The sequence below is a fragment of the Tenrec ecaudatus genome, chromosome 7 (assembly GCF_050624435.1).
Source record: "Tenrec ecaudatus isolate mTenEca1 chromosome 7, mTenEca1.hap1, whole genome shotgun sequence".
In the NCBI taxonomy this organism is placed as follows: Eukaryota; Metazoa; Chordata; class Mammalia; order Afrosoricida; family Tenrecidae; genus Tenrec; species Tenrec ecaudatus.
Genome location: NC_134536.1, coordinates 56,788,239 through 56,795,565, shown reverse-complemented (window position 1 = coordinate 56,795,565; position 7,327 = coordinate 56,788,239). Strand labels below are relative to the sequence as shown.

The window sequence follows — 7,327 nt, the reverse complement described above, 5'->3', positions numbered from 1 at the left end:
CTCTGTTCCTTCTCCTCTCTCTCTTCTGTCTCCTCTCTCTCCTATCTGCCCTCTCTCCCTCCTGTTTCCATTTCTCTCTCTTCCACCTGTTCTCTCCCTCTTTATTTCTCAATTTAGGATATAATCTAATTCCATGCATTTATTTCACTGTCCATATCAAAGCCCTGCTTTCCTTTCTGTATTGCTCTATAAAACTCCTCATTTGACCAAGAATCTCTCTCCACCAGAATCAAACTGAGCATTGAGCAAGCCATAACTGTGGCACAGTGTTTAGCCAGGGGTTATATACTAGAAATGAAGGGCAAAATGGAGACTTTCCTTGACAAATGTAGAATCTAAGCTGCAATATTGTGCAAGCATGTTGCTGACAGGTAACATATGCATAATATAACTATATTTGAAAGTTAATAATTGATAGCATTTTTCATTATTCACAAATACTCATAGGTCATATAGAAATCTTCTGTTTCTAAAAATGAGTTTTATAACTTTAATATGACTATATAGAGAGAGAGAGACAGCAGAAACAGCCATCCTATAGAACAGAACACAGTTTATAATTCTGATGGGAGTGAAGATGGGCATAGGCTAGCCATCTCACTGATAATTGTAAAATTAATGAGGAGTCTCCTAGCTTTCTCTAGTTGTCACAGCAGTGGAACTGCAAGGCCCATACTTTCTATTGCTTTGTAAACAAAAGTTCTATGTTTTTAACAAGTCTGAAAAGTTTCACCTTTAATGTACTTGCATTTCACATTGATTGAATCCTTATTTTTTCTAAGGTTTGAAAACTTTAGAATGCATGCACTTCCCTGAAAAATTTATTCAAACCTGAGATCCCGTCTCTACCAACAAACTGTGAGTCGAAGGAGCAAAAATCTACATCTTAAACAAATATTTGTTATTATTCCTATACAAAAGGAGCCCGGCCAATTGAGTGGTTGTGTTGGCTGCTAATGGCAAGGTCAGCAGTTTGATCCCACCAGCTACTCCGTGGAAACAGATGGATCTTTCTACACCAATAAAGAGTGAGCGTCTCAGAAACACACACAGGCAGTTCTACCCAGTCCTAAAGAGTTGCTCTGAGTGGGCATTGACTCTGGCAGGGATTTTAGGTTCAGTCAAGGATTCAAAACATGCAGAGTTAGATACTTTGACACGGAATTTTTAATATAATGTTTTCATTGTAATAGACTTCGTTGAGTGATTGCTTTTGTATATTTGGTCTTCATTCATTCCTTTTGAAATTCTACTGTTTGTGAAACCACATTCACCCACATTGGCAGGACTGAAACACAAATGGAATCACACTGAGAAGTGTGGAGGTGCCCAGCACCCAATGCGGGGCAACCTTAGAAATGGATGTCGTGGTGCAGTCTGTGGAAAGCTGGAACTAAGCAAGCAAAAGGAAGGAGGATAGAAGCTCAATGACAGCCATCCTCATAGGCACTGGTCAATGACTATCATATCAAACGAGTTTCTGATACGAAAATGTTACACCAGTCAATGAGGAAAAGAACCTTACCCAATGTATTGATTCCTAAGGCTGTCATAACAAATTACAACAAATTGTGTAGTTGAAAACAGCAGAACTGCATTTTTTTCACAGTTGTAAAGGCCAGTAGTTCCGAATTGAGCAAGAAGGTATTGCTAGGTCTGAAGGTTGTAGGGGGAAAAACAAACAATGCATATTTTTGCTTTATCCTAGATTCTGATGGTTGTTGACAATCCTTAGATTTCCTTCACTTGAAGAATCTCCCTCCAACTTCACATGGGTCTTTTCCCTCTAAGTCTGTGTGGGTTAACTTTGTTTTTTATATAAGAATACCAGTAACTACATTTTGGGTCCACATTAATCTAGTATGACCTCATCTTTAATGAATATGTGTACAAAAATTCCATTTCCCAATAAGGTCATATTCTGAGGTTATGGTTGAGAAAGAAATGAAGGAGGAGGGAACTGTATAGCCATTTACAAGTGTTTTGGGTTGTATTATTTTTTTTGTGGGGGATGTTGTTCCTATTATACATCTGTTTATTGCCAAGCTATATTCACTATCTTCTCCCAAATAAGCTAAGCTTTAGAGGAGCCTTGTCTTTGTTATTGCCTGCTGTTTTCACCAATATTTTGAATTATGTGGTATATTATGGTTTATAGAAAAATACTGAGTTTGATGATCGATATGAAATTGTTGTTGTTGCTATTGTTGTTTTCAGTTCCGCCCCAAAATGTAACCACCCAATAGACAAAGACTGAAGCTCTACCCAGTCAGGAATCCAAAATCCCGACCAGATTGACCCATTTCCAGTGTTTTAATTGGCCTTTGAATGACTTACAACAGCTACACATCCAAAATGAATCACCTCCAACCAATTTTTTTCCTACGTACATATCCCCACGAACAAGTTGATGATGCCTGATTCATATTTGTAGTTTCTCACTAGAAGATAGACCTTCCTTTGAGTTAGCAGAAAACATTCTCTTTGCAGCTGATTTTCTGGGTCCAAGTTCTGCCTCCAGATCAAGGTATGCACACCTGGCATATGTCCTGCCTAGGCCATCACCAGTCCTTGAACTCTGGATGCTGTGTCTTCATTCCTTACCGACAATTTTCTCTTCTCAAAATTAACCCTATCCAATTGTTTGTTATGTACTTTTATTAACATCATGACGTTGTCCTAGTGATTTGTTTACAGAACTGCTCTTTGGCAATATTTATATAAACTAAGTTGTTGACTCCATGTTATAAGGCCCCATGGAATTCCTTTCAACTCAAAAGGACCCTATGTTTAACAGGAAGAAATATTGTTCAGTTTTGTGCCAGCCTCAAAACTGTTGCTCTACTTGAATACGTAGTTATAGCTACTGTCAACCCATCTCATTTAGACTTGTTCTCTTTTATGTGACCTTCTACTTTACCAAACATGATACTCTTGTCCTTTGGTTTGTCCCTCTTGATAAGATGCCCAGTGGATTTGTCTAAAATGTAGATCATTGGAATTAGAACCAAGGATGGGAACATAGTCTGAAGTCTTCATTGAGCAACAGGACTCTCACTTCTTTACTCAGATAGCTTACTTATGTGAATGTCATTTAAAACCTGTTTATTATTATTTTTGCAAGCAAATTATACTAGAAAATCAAATTGAGATGGTAATTAAAATATGACTCCCTAAATATGCTATGATTTCTCAAAAAATTACAAGGTAATATAATAAAATATTTATTTATATATATATGAAACATCATCCCTAAAGAGCTTACAAAAACTTTTGAGAAAAAGAAATCTCAACATTTCCTAAATAATGTTCAGCCCATTCATTTCCACATACATTTTAAAGACTACTCCCAGATTTATTCTGACCATCAGTGGCCACATACATTGAATAAAACAAACTGGTCCCATAGAATTTTTATCATGCATTGATTTTTTTTTGCAATATTGCTGAGTAAAAGAGCTCTGTATGTAAAATATTTTTGATATTGTTTATTATATAATATGGATGCTTATTTTAGATGCACTGGTATATATTTGTTTAGGAGAAAATTTAGTATTTAAATATTCATTAAGTCATTTTACATTGTGATTTATTTCTATAATTGTGAAACATTATATTTCTATCTTCCATTTGCTGTTACCAAACTTAAGAGTACAGCCAAATTTATAATGCTATTTAGCAAACAATGGACACTTTTTGATGGCATCCATATTTAACTGGCCTAATTCCTGGCTCCATTTCATTTATTTACCTTTTTATTCTTATTGTGTAGAACAAACAGTCTCTAAGACACTGTGGTCCCTTTGATTCAGCCTACTTTAATTTCAACTACAGCTTCAATGGTCATTCTTATAAAGTGCACAATCCCCAGATGGCAAACATCTTTCTTCTTGCTGCCTGGAGCCTTCCTGAAGCCCATGGAAATAAAGATTGATTCAAGCACGGATATGTTTGATCTTAGTGCAATCAAAGCGAATTTAATGTGAGGGCTGGGACAAAGACGCCCTCGGTTCTCTGTTGGATATAAACAAGAAAAGATTATGTTTCTTCGAAGTTATCTTTGATCTGGTGGTAAATTAGGATTAAGATTAAGCCAATAATACAAAAACATAATACAGTGATTAAAGAGGTTAATAGAAACAAAGTATTTGCTGCTATTACTGAGCTAGTAATCTTTTTACATAGCTAATACACATATGTAACTGGCTATTCAATATCTCTATATAGAAAATATTATGACATTTTAGATTTTCCAAAATGAAAATGTCAATTGCTCCACCAACCCCTTTGCTCCAATGCTTATAATTAACCCACCTCAGTAAACAGCACGGGCATCTACCTATATGGCAATGACAGAACCTTGGATCATTGGTATTTCTGCACATTCAAACATTAGTGTTTTTAAAGCCCAACTCTATCTCAATATTATTTTTCTCTCTCTTCCCACACACCATTCTAGTCCTAGTAGCATCAGATATTCCCTCAACTGTGACAACAGCAGCCTAACTGTTTTCAAGCAGGAAAAAGTTTACATTGTAAAAACATGACCTTTCACCTCTCATCTGCTTAAAAATTATTGTTTTCCAGTACTAATAACATGGAATTCACACTCCTCATTAGGATAAACACTATAGATTGTATGATCCAACTTTATCCAACATCGCTGTCTGATGTAATAACTGGGACTGGCCCACCCTGCTATACTAGAGAGTCCACGGATCATAAATTTCCTGATTTAATGAAACTTCCTATATGTGCTTTTAGAGATTGTATGGATAAATTAAGTGCGGTTTGATTGCCTGATTCTGAGACATATTCAATTTTCCCCATTACCTTCTTCAAATAAAATTAGGGAGGATAAATAGCTTACTTTTTAGACATATTAATTATCCCATTATTATTATATTGCTTTTGCTTTAGGAAGGAAGAAAGTTTCATTTGACCTGCAAAATTCTAGGTACTATTTTGTAATTCCACATGGCAGTAAAATATTCAAAACATACACAGAGAATTGATCTATTTTCAAAGCATGCATAGTGAACTGATAAATAGATTACACTAATGAAGCAAATAATACAAGAGATCAAGCTATTGTAAATGTCCTAAAAGTTATTGTTGGGGGAAAAAGTGAAATAGGTTTTAAAGAGAACTAGCATTTTAATACTGAAAGAACAGCTCAGAGGAGTTTTGATTTCCTAGGGCTCTTATAACATATATCGCAAATTGGTGGTTTCGAGAATGAACATTTATTTGATCACATTTGAGGATGCTTGAATTTAGGGCATCCGTATAGGGGAAGGCTCTGGGGGAAGATTCTGTGTTGGCTCTGTGTTGGCTCTGGGGTAAGATCCTTGTTTTGGCTTCTTTAGCGCTAGAATTCCTCAATTCCTTTTCTATCCTAACTTCATCTATCTCCCCCCATGTGTGCTTGCTTTGTCTCTGTGATTAAGTAGGTTCTTTTAACTCAGAAATGATTATATTTAGAGCGTACTCTGCACTGATAGGGCTTAATAAAACACCAGTGGTTGGGAGGCTGGGGTTGTCTCAATTCAAACAGGATTACATACAAATGAAGAGGGTTTAGGATTCCAATACATATTTTTGGAGGACACATTTAATCCTATATTTTCCCTATATTATTTCCTGGAGGTGTAAGCTCACCCTTTCTTTTTTTCTTTCTTGCTTTTTTATTTTTTTGCTATGTAATTCCTCATTCAATCTGGACCTGCCACAAAGACAGACAGAAAGCACAGGAACTTTGTATTCTTTCTCATCCTAGTACAAACCAGAAGGACAGCGGTCAATTGTCCCAGGTCTATCAGAGGATGCTCAGCTCACCCTTTATTGATAAATGTTGACTAAAGAGCTAGATCTAGTCCTAAGTGAACTCCCATTCTTCCTGCATGTTGGTTTTAAGGGTTGCAGTTTGAAGGATTACTTTATAGAGCTCTTTGTACCAATCTTTGTTACTCTTACCCAAAGACTTACTTGTGAGTGGGTGTTGACATTAATTATGATCTTCATAATGCCGTCTAGAGAAAGAATCATCTCAGAAACAAGAATAGGCTCTCACTACTAGCGGGAAAGTCAGGAGTAGCGTGCATCCTTTGGACCCGAAGGTCCCTGTACATTGAACCTCCTTGAAGCAGGACATTGCTTTGACATCAGAGGAGCAGCAGAGGGGAGACAGGGCTGTAGACAACTCCACCCAGAGAGCATATAAAGCTGAAATCTCTTGGGTAGGAAGCTGACCTGGCATGACTGCCTTCAGTCACTTACCTCGGGGAGCTAGCTTTGCTGCCCCACAGAGCGAAAGCTGAGCACATTTAGACTGAGGCTTAGAGCACCGTGGCATTCATTGGCAGCCTTAAAAGTGCTTTGTCACCTTCCAAAAGCATGGCACAGCCAATGGGCAATATTACTGAGACACTAAAGACCGGATAGAGGCATGCCTGGGAACATGCTGAGAAAAGATTGCCCTAACTAAATAATTGTATCCTGAACATTTGTAACCTATTATATTATTAATAAACCCCATCATCACACATGCATTGTCTGTGAGTTCTATGTAGCCATTGCAGTGACGGTGGACAAGTGAGTGCTATGGAATGGCAGCTGGTATCAGAATCAGTAGATTAGGGCACAGTTAAGCTCCATCTCATGGAAATTCCCCTGTGCAATGATGGAGTGGAGTTTGACTCCACCCTTGCAGAGTCTGGAGAGGTCAGACATGGCAACCACATCATTTTTTTTATGGAGTTATGGGATCACTACCACTATTCTATTAAACTCTGAGAGGTTTCAGTATAAATACATTTTTGGCAAAATATTCCAAATTTGTCACTTAATGTGTGCCCACTATTTGTAGGCCAATCAGTCAATATAAAAATAGCTAAGATATGAAAAAGAAATTCTAATGAAATATACATTGTGAATAAAAAGTACATCTATTTCCCTTAGACGCATGTTATCATGTAAAATATATTTTATGCAAATATTATTTGTAAATATATCTCATTTATATAGTTGTGCACAGTACATTTTATTTACTTATTTGCTTTTGATGAAAATGAACTTCAGATCGGGTTGTGTTTGTTTTGTTTTGTTTGTAATCATCTTATTGGGGACTCTTACAGCTTTTATCACAAGCCATATATCATCCATTGTGTCAAGCACATTTGTACATTTGTTGCCATCATCATTTTCAAAATATTTTTATTCTACTTGAACCCTTGGTATTAGCTTATATCACCCCGCCCCCACCTGTCTACTGTTATGGCCTCTTGATAATATATATATATTTTTTTTTTCATGTCTTACAAAGGCT

At 36.6% G+C, this 7,327-nt stretch overlaps 1 non-coding gene across 1 annotated transcript; it reads right to left on the bottom strand.

The window, feature by feature from the left end:
• Nucleotides 1–5,698: 5,698 nt before the first annotated feature.
• LOC142454027 (small nucleolar RNA SNORA31) lies at nt 5,699–5,831 on the bottom strand. Its single transcript, XR_012785565.1, has one exon. It is a non-coding gene; the product is annotated as a small nucleolar RNA SNORA31 (small nucleolar RNA).
• Between the last annotated feature and the right edge of the window lie 1,496 nt (nt 5,832–7,327).